The sequence below is a fragment of the Nicotiana tabacum genome, chromosome 12 (genome assembly GCF_000715075.1).
Source record: "Nicotiana tabacum cultivar K326 chromosome 12, ASM71507v2, whole genome shotgun sequence".
Lineage (NCBI taxonomy): Eukaryota > Viridiplantae > Streptophyta > Magnoliopsida > Solanales > Solanaceae > Nicotiana > Nicotiana tabacum.
The window spans coordinates 3,108,824-3,122,743 of record NC_134091.1 but is presented as its reverse complement, the minus strand read 5'-3'; the positions used below and the strand labels follow the sequence as shown (position 1 = coordinate 3,122,743).

General features: G+C 38.8%; 1 non-coding gene across 1 annotated transcript; it reads left to right on the top strand.

Moving 5' to 3' along the window:
* The first annotated feature begins 5,852 nt into the window (after window positions 1-5,852).
* On the top strand, window positions 5,853-5,957 carry LOC142167685 (small nucleolar RNA R71). Its single transcript, XR_012697773.1, has one exon. It is a non-coding gene; the product is annotated as a small nucleolar RNA R71 (small nucleolar RNA).
* Window positions 5,958-13,920: the final 7,963 nt, after the last annotated feature.

Below are 13,920 nucleotides of genomic sequence, written 5' to 3'. Positions count from 1 at the left end.
TGGCTCGGAAGCTGTTACTTGTAAATTTTGTATTACCTCATTGAGGGCATACAATTTCGGATATCCCGACCCTGAGGTCGTGTGTTTTTTGAGATTTGATGTCAGTCCCCGAGTATTCAGGGCCCTTTAGGCCTTGGACACGTTTCATGATTTTCATGTTGCCTCATTGGGGGCTTACGATCTTGGAGTCCCCACCCGAAGGTCGTTCAGGTGTTAAATTATTGGCGCCAGTCCCCGAGTGTTCGGGACGTTTTTGGCAGAGAAATCATTTTTGCGGAGGTGCCGAGCTTCTTTTGGAGTGTGAGATGTTTTGATAAAAGATATTCTTTAATTATTTGGTACAAGTGTACATGTTTTCACCGTCGGGGGTCCGACTATACGGACACGGTTCGTTCGACCGTTTGGCCCAGTACATTGTTTTCCTATTGGGACCCCATTTGGCATTTCTTAGCTTTTCCGAGTGTATGACCTTCTGTGGGGACGCCCTCCAGTGTTCGAGATCAATTGCAAAAGAAGCCTTGAACACTTGTTGGATCTTCCTTAGGTATCATATAAGTGTTGCCTCGTTTAAAATCTTGCCGGTAAAACCCTTTTCGGGATAAAAACTCGGTCGAAGGAAAAGAGTGCAACGGATGCTTTAAAACCTTAAGGTCTTCGAAATGGGTTAGCTCTTTGACTGCTTCGGTCGGGTGCCTGCATAAGGGTTAGTATTAAATATGAAATGAAAAGAGAGATGGTTATACCTTAGTGTGGGATGTGCCGGCGATGTTTCGAGGACCGATATGTCCTAGTTACTCGGGATGAGGACACGGTATCGTCTTTTACTTTGTTTAATCGGGCTTAATCGAAGGTATAGTTTGATTACCCTTCGGCTCTTTTGTGGGTGGAGGTATTGGTGCCGGTGCCACATCGTGCACCACGAACATTTCCCTTGTCGCATGTTGTTCCACGTAGACGGTTTTAATCCCATCCTTTGTCGGGAATTTCATCATTTAGTGTAGAGTGGTCGATACTGCTCTCATGCAGTGTATCTAGTCCACGACCGTCCGAACAAGGCATTGTACCTCATGTCTCCTTTGATGATATGGAGTTTGGCATTTTGGGTTTTGCTGGCCACGGTGACTGGGAGGGTGATTTCTCCTTTCGTTGTTTCACTTGCCATGTTAAATCCATTGAAGACTCGAGTGGCGAGCACGATTTGGCCAAGCAGTCTGAGCTGCTCTATCACCCTTGACCTGATAATGTTGGCCTAGCTACATGGATCCACGAGTACACGTTTTATTTGAAAAGAATTTACAAGGAAAGAGATTACCAGTGCATCACTGTGAGGTTGAGACAAGGTCTCGGTGTCCTCTTCACTGAATGTGAAGGCATCCTCGGGTATATACCTCCGGGTTCGCTTTTCTCTGGTGATGGATATTTTTGTCCTTCTCATCACAGGTTCCTACGGGGCATCAATGCCTCCCAAGATCATGTGTATGATGTGTTGTGGCTCATTTGTTTCGTTCTTCTTGGCCGCCTCTCTTTCTTGGAACTGATTTTTGGCTCGGTTTTTGAGGAATTCCCGGAGGTGACCTTTGTTAAGTAGTCGAGCTACCTCTTCTCGAAGTTAGTAGTAATCCTCGGTCCTGTGGCCATGCATGTTTTGAAACTCGCACACTAAGTTGTGATTCCTTTGTGAAGGATCTGATTGTACAGTCCTGGGCCACCTGGCATCTCTGATTTTGTTGATGGCAAACACGATGTCCAATACATCGACATTGAAGTTGTATTCTGATACGTGAGGTGCCCCGTTGGCTCTGCGTTTCTATCGAATCTGGCTTTGTTGATGAGTCCCCGAGGATCCTGTCCTCGGTCTATCCTTTGATCATTGCGAGGTGGGTTGTGCCTCGGGGCGTTCCTCCAGTCTTCGGTGTATGGCTAATATCTTTATTTATTTGGTTTTGTTTTCTTTGCCAGGAGCCTACTTGGGTATACTAAGCCCGAGGGGCCTCCCAATTGGTCGTCTTCGACCCTGATTTTTGACTGGTATCGGTTGTGGACGTCCGAACAGGTCACGGTAGGATATTCGACCAGATTCTCTTTCAGCTGCTTCGAAGCCACCGAGCTTCGTTCATTCAGACCTTGAGTGAAGGCCTGTACAGCCCAATCGTCAGAGACCGGTGGTAGTTCCATTCGTTGTGTTTGGAAGCGAGATACGAATTCTCGTAGCATTTCGTTCTCCCTCTACTTGATCTTGAACATGTCGGATTTCCTTGTTGCTACTTTGATGGCACCGGTGTATGCCTTTATGAAGGAGTATACTAGCATGGCGAATGAATCTATGGAGTTAGGAGCTAGGTTGTGATACCACATCATGTCCCCCTTCGAGAGTGTTTCCCCAAACTTCTTTAATAGGACAGACTCGATCTCGTCGTCCTTTATGTCGTTGCCCTTCACTGTGCAAGTGTAAGCAGTAGCGTGCTTATTGGGTGTGAGGTCCCATTGTATTTTGGGAGTTATGGCATTCTGAACTTCTTTGGAATGGGTTTCGGGGCTGCTTCCTCTGGGAACGGCCTTTGTATGAACTTCTTCGAATCCACACCTTTCAGGATCGGGGGTGCGCCCGGAATTTGATTGACCCAGGAGTTGTAGGTTTCGACCTTTTTGTCGTTGGTTTTTATCATCTTCTCGCCCGATTCAATCCTCCTGGTGAGGTCCTCGAGCATTTTTACGATGACGGGATCAGTCATCGGCCTGTTATTGCACGATCTCTCCGGTACCTATTTTGCCAGGAGAGCTATCCCCGGTGCTACCATGCTATGAGTTTTCTGATGACTTTATAGCTGAGCAATAGCCAGCTGTTGTGCCTACAACATTTTAAAAATAACATGAAGGCTAACCTCTCGTTCTTCCTTAGTTGGGATTTTTTGAGCTTCTTGTGGATCTCCCTGACGCACGCTCCTGTCGATATGCAAGCTTATATTGACCCGTTGGGCATCGCGTGAGACCGCTCCTACGGGATTGGTTTCGGCACATTCCCAGGCTTTTGTGGTGGCACACCAATACCTAGAACATTCACATCGTTTTCTCCGTGGTCCTCAAGATTGTTGTTTTCACCTCCATTCACCGAGTTAGACATTTTGGCATGAAATCGAAGATCTTGGGCAAGAAAAAACATGAAAGATAACTTGCATTGTGTATCTAAACCAGCAAGAAAATAATCACTATAATTTTTAGCCCCACGGTGGGCGCCAAACTGTTTACCGTGAAAATGGTAATGACAATTAAATTTGCTTTTGGGACTCTAAAAACATGTGATCTATTTTTATGTTAGTTGTTAAGCATTTGATGCTATGTGTGTGAGACTTAGAAACGAAATAAGAGTTAAGGATAGGGCGATAATCAAACCGTTGGGCCAATTATCGGGGCCTCGAGCTTGTCGATCCGGGGCCTCGAGGTCGATTTCGGAGCTCGACTATGAGCTATCGAAGGCAGGCGATACGTGGCTAACAGGTATAACCAAATTAACGAAGGCTCTTTACGGCCAATGATAAGCAGTAAATGATGAACAAATATGAAGATAATAAATAAAAAGCAATAATATCGAGAGAATATGTTAGAGAGAAAATAGAATGTTCTTGTATATTTCGTGTAGAGCAATTGAAGCAACATGAGAAAACAAAATGTCATAGACCCCCTCTATATAGGAGGGGAATCCTAACATAGTACAAAATACACTAATGACAAAGAAGTAGGGATGGGACAGCTAGCTAATATCATGGTGCAGGTTCAGACTAGCTTGACAGATTTTATCGGCCCTGGCTGCACTCCTTGGGAACTCCCCATATCTGTTGTGGTTGCGGCCAACGTTATCCCTAGGTTGGGCGTCGATGAACCTCGAGAGAGGAAACTCGGCCACAGCCTTGTAGCCTCGAGGCTTTGAGATGATCTTCTGAAATGCCTTAATGACGAGAAATGGGACCCTCCAATTTTGCCTTATATATATGGCTTAGGAAGGGTCAGAGTAACAGGCCTGTCCAGCTCCTCAAATATTGCAAACCCATGGACATAACTACAAGATATATCAAGTACTTGCTCAATTTCTCCCATCATTTCATCTTCACTATCTTCTTCATCCCCAATCAAAGCTCGTTCAAGAGGATCTACAGGGCTCATATAAGGCGTTAATGATGTAGCATCGCTTTCCACCATAGAAATCATGGATAGCTCTTCATAGTAGGCTGGCAACCTGAGTGTTTTATAAATATTGAATACCTCCACTCGATCACCTACTCTCATCATTATCTTTCCTTCACATACATCAATAATAGCTCGGCCTGTGGCTAAGAATGGACGCTTCAAAATAAATGGGCTTCCTGATCTGGCTCACCCCAAAAAAAATAAATGGGACTTCCTGATCAGGCTTGTAGTCCAAGATAATGAAATCAGCAGGGAATATGAAAGAACCCACTTGAACTAACACATCTTCAATCACTCCTTCAGGATGTGCAAGGGAGCGATCAGCCAACTGTAAGATTACCGTTGTTGGGCGTGGCTCACCCAACCCCAACTGTCTTAACACAGATAGCGGCATCAAATTGATGCTTGCTCCAAGATCACATAAAGCTCGCCCAATTGCATGTTTACTAATTGAGACTTGGATAGTGAAACTACCTGGATCCTTCAATATCTGAGGTAACTTGCTTTGAATTCTTGAGCTACACTCCTCAGCAAGTGCCACAATTTTGAACTCGGTCAACCTCCTTTTATTTGCTACTATGTACTTGATGTACTTTGGATATTTGAGCACTTCTTGTAAGATGTCTACCAATGGAATATTAATTTTCACCTGCTTCAAAATATCAAGGAACTTTTTATACGCGGTGTTATCCTTCACTTTCTGCAATCTTTGAGGGAACGGAGGTGATGGCCTTGCAACCACTGGTGGGGGTTGCTCATCCACCGCCTCTACAGCTGGCTTCTCTAACTCCTTAGATTTTTCTGATGTTGATTCTATAGTGGCTGGCCTCTCATTAGAAGTCACTTGTTTCCTCTTTTTGACTGAACTTCTTCTAGTTGTCTCCCATTCCTCAACGACACGGCATTAAGGGATGCCTTAGGATTATCTTCAGTGTCACTTGGAAGAGCTCCAACTGGTCTAGTGTTTTGAGCAATGGCAAGCTGTCCCATTTGGCACTCCAAATTTCTCATTGTTGCGGCTTGGGCTTGCTACTCAGCCATAAATTTCTGAGCGAGGGCTTGGTGTTCAGCCATCACTTTTTTTAATATGTCTTGAAGGTGACTTGTTGGACTCGCTTGTTGTTCAGCCTGAGGTGGTTTATATTACTGTTGAGGTTCTTGAGGCATGTATTGATTCTGAGTACCTTGGTTTCCACCCTAAGAGAAGTTTGGATGGTTCGTCCAGTTGGGATTGTAAGTGTTCCCATATTGGTTTGTTTGGCCCATATTTGCATTACCCACAAAGCAGACAGACTCTAAATTAGTGGGGCATAAGTCGCTCGTGTGACTCTCTCCACATATTTCACAAAACACTTGAACCTATTGTACCAGTTGTGCTTGTTGCTTGTTGATAATCAAGGTCATCTGATCGACTTGGTTAGTTAGTGTAGAAATCTACGTTGATAATGTCGAGACGACATCTAACTTAAGAACCCTTGCAGACTTTTGCACTGTATATCTGCCCATCTCTCCTTGCGAATCCGGATTGCTTTTGGAGAATTTGTTCAATAATGCATATATCTCGTCAAAGCTTTTCTCCAACACTTGATCTCCAGCTGCAGCATCTACCACAATCTTTGTTTCAGGATGTAGACCTTCTATGAAAGTGTGAGCTAATACTTCTCTTGTCTAATTGTGATGAGGACAGTCTCTGATTAGCCCCTTGAACCTCTCCCAAGCTGAGGATAAAGACTCTTCGCCTTTCTGTTTGAAGGCAACTATCTCACTTCGGATCTTTACAGTTTTGCCTGAAGGGAAAAACCTTGCCAGAAATTTCCTTGCCAAATCATTCCATGAGGTAATAGAATTAGCTGGTTCTGCCTTCAGCCTTTGCTTTTCTTCTCCCAACAGTGAGAATGGAAAAAGTGTGAGCCTCACATAGTCTGGAGTGACTCCGTTAGTGATATAAGTATCACTAATCTCCAAGAAGTTCAGGATATGCTGTTGTGGATCCTCGGGTGGACGACCCATAAACTGCCCATTCGCATGAAGTAGCTGGATCATGCTTTCTTTCAGCTCAAAGTGCCCAGTGATTCTGGGCTTCACAATGCTAGAGGTGACATTGGCAATGCTGGGCACCGCCACCTCCTGAACAGCCATGTGTTGCTCCTCTGCCATGTTCCTAGGAAATTGAACAAGTGCCTGAATATTATTTGTTTCCCTTGCTTCCGTCAACCTCTTGTGAAATGTTCTTTCAGGTTCAGGGTCAAATATTTGAAGTCGGTCTTGGCTTTTGACCCTACGCATTCAATCAAAGTTCCTGAGATCCGAGCAAAAATCAAGTAACATTAGACTCGACGAAATAAACAATTAAAGCAAAAACTAGAAAGTAGTTAATATTCAAGTCCCCGACAGCGGCGCCAAAAATTTGTTGCTCCCAAACGCACACGCAAGTATACGTGGTCGTACAAGTAATAAAATAATAAGTCGAGTGTCGAACCCACGGAGACTTATATCAACTACCCACTAATTCACCAATATTGTTAATCAGTCAAGCTAAATTCAAGTTCAAGAATGTGATTATACTAAACTATAATTCTGAACTAAATTATCAAGCAGTAAAATGATTGTTAAGTATTCAATAGAGACAAATATTCCAGGGTTGTGATCGATTCACCAATCCTATTGTGTTCTAGTTAACTCTCTCTCTCATACAATTCATTCATGGTTGCTAATTAATCGATAATTGCTCTCATAACCTTCTCCCGAAATACTACTCGCCTATTCAAAATAGATTAACCCCTATATTCCTATGAAATCAATCTATTAAGAATGCATTAAGATTACGATATATTTAATTAAGCACAGTGACTAGGTATATTCCTATCCTAACCACAAATCCTCCCCCCCCCCCCCCAAGAGTTAAGATTATGGTCTCTTCAATTCTTCTCTAATCTAAATATGGCTTTTCCAAGCATAGCATAGATAGTAAATAGAACCAACTGCTGGCCAGATAATTAAGCAATTAATCACAGAATTGAAGAAACAAACAGATATTAGTGAATTGTAATTAAGTTTAAGTCAATGTTAAACAACAATATTCATGGCTAAATGATAACCCTAGAACAATGAGTTTTTAGCCACTCATGATATTAGCAAACAATTTCATAAGTTTGGATAATTCAAAATACTAAGAAAACATGAAGAGATTTGAGATGCTCTTGCTCCCCGATGTTTCTTGTGTGTATCCTCTCTCCAAAGTGGCATCCCTATGTCTCAGATGTGTCCAAAAATTCCAAAATAGCATTTTATATGTATTTATACCAAGTAGGGTCGGGCCCAGACGAAACACCCTTTCCTGCGCGAAATAGGACTTGGCTCTGTAAAATTTGTACAGGCGCGCCGCACTGTGCGGTGTGCTTGTGGGGAAGTTCAGAGAGCTGATTCTGACAAACTGCAGGAAAATTCCAAAGGCGCGACGCACGTTGCGCCGCACTGTGCGGCACAATAGTGTAATTTTCTCAAAGAGAAATTATTTCATCCTCTTTTGACATCGAGACTTGGTACACGACCTCCGAATACGATCCCGGCTTAATGAATTGGGCTTTTACTCAGACTTCAAAGCTCCAAATCACTTGAATTCATTCCATAACGCCTACATAGATCGGAATCACTCCTACAAGGCATAAAACACATATTTAGTGCAAAACACTAGCGATTAAAGCTCAAACTCAATTAAAGTGCAGTAAATTAGAGTGTAATAAACGACTAAAATATGTAATTATAGTCTATCATCGATATTCCTTACTATTTGTTGCATATCGTATGAAAACCGAATCAACAGTGTTCAATCCGATTTTATCCTTTTGGGTTTAAGAACTCACACTTTACCCAAATACCCCCCACACTTGGAAATATTTCAAGTTGGGTTTTCTTCTTTTCTATTTTTCATATGGAATGGATTGTGTCTTGCTATGAGGAACACGAATTAATATTTTGTTAGCTGTAAGAATAGTTTTCCCCACAAGTTCTGGAGTGAACCAGAACTTACCAACTAAGCATTCATCATTTTATTTAATGATTGATTCTTTCTTTCCACAATCCTATTCGATTGGGGCGTGTATGTGATAGTTGTTTGATGAATAACACCATATTCCAAACATATTTCTTCAAAAGGAGATTCACATTCACCGCCCTTATTACTTTGTAGATCCAACCACATGAACTCTTGTTTGTGTCACGATAGAGCCAGAATTAATAAATGGTGAAGTTTTTAATCTTCAAACCAATCTGACACACTCAGAATTAATAAACGGTGAAGTTTTTAATCTTCAAACCGAGTAATATCTGATACAACTAGATCTAATCAAAAGTGAAATTTTTAATCTTCAAATCGAATAATAAATTGGAGTAGAAAATCACTAAGATTTTAATCTCCAAAACGAGTATAAAGTTACTTAGACTTTAGTTTCCGACAAATGAGTAAAAAGTCACAAAGACTTTAATCTCAATGAACGAGTAAAAAATCACACAGATTTTGATCTCGAAGCAGGAGTAGAAAATCACGAGAATTTTAATTCCCTTTGCAAATGATTTTCCCACTAAACTATTATAACACTTTAAATCTCTTTGTCTAATCAAACTCATATATGTTCATCTTTACATATATTATATTCATGATCTCAAGAATACTTCAAGAATTACAGAAAGCCTAATCCATGTCTTGCTTCCTTGAAGAAACCATGCATGCTACCAATTGTATATATCAACTATTAATACTTTTTCATTTGGTCAAAGGAATAACAAAATTAACTGCAAACATATGTTATTCCTAATCATGCATATAATGCTAGATTTGTAATATGAGATCATTACATAATAAACATCTACCCAAACATTTATGGAAGCAAGATATCATAAATCACAAAGGGTAGGGAAAAAAATGAAGAGTAAAGAAAGTAGAACCCGAAATATCGTCACCTTCACTATTTTTCTTTAACAGTGATTAAATTCTGCCTTTTCCCGCCATTAACACTTGCCATAAATGGTTCCATATCCTTATTTGTATTATTTGGATGGAAACAAATTTACTGGAAAAAGAAAACTTGTTAGAAATTCATGAAACCATGCGATGGTCAATTGAAAATTCCATAGGCTTGAAAACTAAAAAAATGACTTTCAATTTCAAGACCAGTGGTGCCATCACATAACAGGTACTTGCACAATAGAGACAATTTATTTATGCAAATTTTGATGTCTCCTTAGGAGCAATCAATTCATAAATAAAAGATCGAATAGTTCCATGTTTCCGAGAATATATTCATAGTTACATGGGTTTCGTCATCTTTAGTGCCATATCCAGATTGTGACACCGCTTTTAGTGCCTTATAATGGGTGGCATCTGATTCTTGTAATTGATTATTATTGTGTTTTTATTAAGGGGGTGTGAATAGGAAATGGAAGAGGCGTCTGTTGGATTGCACCTCTTCATCTTCAGTGGGCTCGGAATTATTTTACGATTTATTTATTGAACTAACGTTTGTTTGCTTCTCTGATTTTCTGATTTGAAACACAGTAACACCAACAATCTTAAGGAATTTAAAAATATTTGACGGATAGTTGATGGAGAAAATCAGAGTGAAATAGGAAGTTGTTTTTCTATTAAGTCAAACAACAAAAGCAAAGTTATTGCGAATGATTTTGGCACAATGTGACTACTGGTTTTTATCACAGTAAAATAGGGAGTCAGATCGGCGTGATCGGCGTACCTTAAAAATTCTGTGTGAATTGCACTATTTTAGAATTGATTTGTCCCAAACCGGACAATGAAATCTGCTTATCAAGTTGTGAGTTTGAATAATTATGTGGTCTTGTACATTGTTCATAATTCTTCTTAAAGTTAAGGACAACATTTGTCAATTCTTCATGAAGATACAAGGGGTGCAAAGAATGAGTTTTGAGACCCAGTTGGCGAAAATCTTCAGGGCAATGCCTGCCCAATAGGATTTGAGTTAGACCTCGATAATATTGATAATTTGATATTTCCAGGAAAACATAAGAGACAGTAAAAGAAAAACAGTGCCGAATGAAACTGTCTCGGGGGAATACATCAGAGTAATGTTTTCTATTTTCTCTCACTCAACTTATAACGTTTTTTCCATTAATATTCTATCCTTTGTGATTTGTGAATTCAGTTTCTACTAATGATAGGATAGATATTTATTATGTGATGATCTCATAATTTATATGTTAGCATGCCATAAAATTAGTTAGTTGGTATATAACTTTGAGAGCATGCTTAAAATTATGTGAAATAATATTTTTTCAAGAGTTAGTTTAAGCCTAATTCATATCTTACAATATTGAAAAATATTTTGAGAATCATGAACATAATATATGTAAAGGTGTACGTATATTTGTTTGATTAGGGAAAGAGATCAAACGGTTTAAAGTGTTATAATGGTTTAGTTGGAAAACCATTTGGAAATGGAGTTAAAATTCTCATGATTTTCTACACCCGTTATGGAGAATAAAATCTTCGTGATTTTCTACTCCAGCTTCGAGATCAAAATCTGCGTGATTTTTTACTCGTTCGTTGAGATTAAAGTATTCGTAACTTTTACTCATTTATCGGAAATTAAAGTCTAAGTAACTTTATACTCGTTTTGGAGATTAAAATCTTAGTGATTTTTCACTCCAATTTATTATTCGGTTTGAAGATTAAAAACTTCACCATTTATTAAATTTGATTGTGCCAGATATTACTCGATTTGAAGATTAAAAACTTCACCGTTTATTAATTCTGTTTGTGTAAGATATACTTGATTTGAAGATTAAAAACTTCATCGTTCTATCGTGACACAAACAACAATTCTTGTGGTTGGCTCAACAACGTAATAAGAGCGTCGAATATGAATCTCCTTTTGAAGAAATATGTCTGGAATATGAAATTATTCACCAAACGATCGCCCCTTAGTCACCACAATCTAATGGAATTGCGGAAAGAAAGAATAGAACATCAAAGGAGACGAAGAATGCCTAGTTGATAAGTTCTGGTTACCCAAAACACGTAGGAGGAAGCTATGCTTACAGCTAATCGAATACTCATTCGCGTTCCCCATAGCAAGACGCAATCCAATCCATATGAAAAATAGAATGAAAGGAAGCCCAACTTAAATATTTTAAAGTGTGGGGGCACTTAGCTAAAGTACAAGTTCCTACACCCAAAAGAGTAAAGATCAGACCGAAAATTATTGATTGCGTTTTCATAGGATATGCAACAAATAGTAAAGCATATTATTTTCTGGTTCATAAATCAGAAAATCCCGAATTCATATTAATACGGTAATCGAATCAAATAATGCTGAATTCTTTAAGAATATTTATCCGTATAAAAATGAATGTGAGTCGTCGAATGAAATATCTAAGCGACCTCGGGAAGAAGAAAAGGAAAGTACACCTAATGAGGTGAATCCAAGACGTAGTAAACGTCAAAAGACAACTACTTCCTTTGAACCAAATTTTCTAACATTCTTGTTAGAAAGTGAGCCTCAAATATTTAAGAAGCAATGTCTTACTCGAAAACACAATGTTAGAAAGAGGTAGTCAATAGTAAGATAGAACTCATATTAAGTAATCATACTTGAGAATTGGTTGATCTTCCTCCAAATAAACCTTTGGGTTCTAAGTGGATTTTCAGAAGGAAAATGAAAGTTGATGGTACTATTGACAAATATAAGGCAAGATTGATTGCCAAAGGATCAAGACAACGAGAAGGTCTTGATTACTTTGACACATATGCATCGGTAACGAGAATTACATCTATTCGAATGGTAATAGTGTTAGCCACCATGTATGGCCTTGAAATCCATAAGATGGACGTAAAAGACAACCTTCTTAAATAGATATTTGGAGGAAGAAATTTATATGGAATAACATGAAGGGTTCGTGGTTCCTGAAAAAGAAAGAAGGTGTGTCGACTTGTTAAATCACTTTATGGACTAAAACAAACACTCAAATAATGGCATGCAAAATTTGACTAGAAAATAATATCAAATGGTTTCAAACTAGTGTATTTACACTAAGAATACTCTAAATTATGTAGTCATTGCTTGTTTATATATGGATTATATGTTGATAGAAAAGACACATGAAACATGTGAAATGTGGGGGCATTTAGCTTATGCATAACAAAAGCTAATGCTAGACGAGATGTATATATTATCTAGAATAATTAGATGATATGATTCTTCGAACCCCACGAATACATAGGGATATTGATACAATAGTCGGTGAATTCATTACTTGTTCAGTCTTAAGTGATGACTAGTGATGAAATTATTAATTCGAAAGTTGTTTACGTGGCGTTCCAGAAATAATTTGTTCTTTCTTGAACATTTATAATGTTTAGCTCTTTTATGAAAGGGTGTCACCTGGAAGCTTGTGACTTTTCATGAAAAGTGTGTTTGTATGTCTTGTATAAATATGATCGTTCATAAACGAATGTATTAATACGTTGGTCTATAATAAGGTGAACTAACCAATAAACATGACCAAAATCCATTGGAAGTTGGATTTGTTTCATAAATGAAGGTGCTATAATTTGCATATCATATAAATGTATGAATAAATAGCATACAAATGCTTGAAAATAGCGGAGTGATTGCGAAATGTGTTATATATTAAAAGGTTGTGGACACAACTGATGCCAATCATTCCTGTTGTTGTTATAATATATTATTGCTACATTAAGTGTAGTCAATAATCTGATATGCAATCAAAAGTCGAGACGTATTAGTCTACAACATAAGAAAGTTTGCATTGAACTTTCATGACAATGAAACGAGTTTCGAAGTAATTGAAATATACTTCAAATTATGATGTGCACTACAGTAAGTATCCCGCGATAATAAATGGGTATAGTGATGCAAACTAAATCAGCCCTTCAACCGATTCTAAATAGTCAGTGGAGGAGCGATGTCTTGGAAATCATCCAAACAAATATGCATTGACCGCTCTACAGTGGAGGCTGAGTTTATAGCCTTAAATAAGATTGAATTAGATATGTAAAAGATAAATGTTGAAATGCAAGTGTCAAATTATGCATTCATACCTCTTTGAACCTTTGTCGCTACAGTGGTATAACCACTTGTTGAAGTTTTCTAAAACCTCTGGATCTACATCTTCACCAATAACAGTAGTAAAAGGGTGTTTGAGGTAGAAAATTTTAGGTCCAACCGAACTGCTGCACCCAGAACTGTATAGAGGGATAAATGGTGATCGGACATGCTTTCTCGGATGCCTTGTTCTCCCCGGATGCATAGGTGTTGCATCATCTTGTATGGGCTCGCCAAACCTAACCAACTGGGATAAGTTGTCAGGCAACTCAAAATCATCTAGTGTGAACTCATTCTTCTCAATTCCTGATCCTTCTAAATCACCTAGATCCACATATTGTGCATATGTACCTTCATTGTCATGTTCCTCAATGACTTGTTTTGTCTGAGCTGCTACTGTCACTCCGTGAATTGGGGACTGTGCATTGATATCTTCCATCACTGTAACACAACTCATATCTTACTTAACAAGAATGTTAAAATTTATAAACAACAAGAAAATATCTCTGAATGACAGTATGATACCTACTTTGTCTTCATCAACTGCAACTTGAAAATGTGCATATAAATCACCATGTGCTGGAAGATATTTTTGACCAACTGCACCTTCAACATGTTCTGTTTTATAATTAAAAATGGTAAA